The sequence below is a fragment of the Penaeus monodon genome, chromosome 31, assembly GCF_015228065.2.
Source record: "Penaeus monodon isolate SGIC_2016 chromosome 31, NSTDA_Pmon_1, whole genome shotgun sequence".
Lineage (NCBI taxonomy): Eukaryota > Metazoa > Arthropoda > Malacostraca > Decapoda > Penaeidae > Penaeus > Penaeus monodon.
The window spans coordinates 5,424,379-5,424,585 of NC_051416.1; the positions used below are offsets into that span (position 1 = coordinate 5,424,379).

Genomic DNA, 207 nt, shown 5'->3' on the forward strand with positions numbered 1-207 from the left:
ATAAAAAAAAATCAACCAGAGTTTCGATAAAGCTAAGATTGCATTTGCATATATTTCTCTCTCCTATACACAGCAATAGTCAGGTGGAGGTGACAGCAGACGGAGACCTAGCAAGACTTCTCTCATTCTTTCCAAAGGGTTCTTGTAATTCTTAGAAAACGGCCAATGTAACAAGAAGCTATTGTTGTTGTAAGCAGAACGGCGCCG

The 207-nt window shown here is 40.1% G+C and overlaps 1 protein-coding gene across 1 annotated transcript in view; it reads left to right on the forward strand.

Moving 5' to 3' along the window:
* Nucleotides 1-207, forward strand: part of LOC119593014 — a 123,171-nt gene that overhangs the window by 9,063 nt on the left and 113,901 nt on the right. The window lies entirely within an intron of this gene.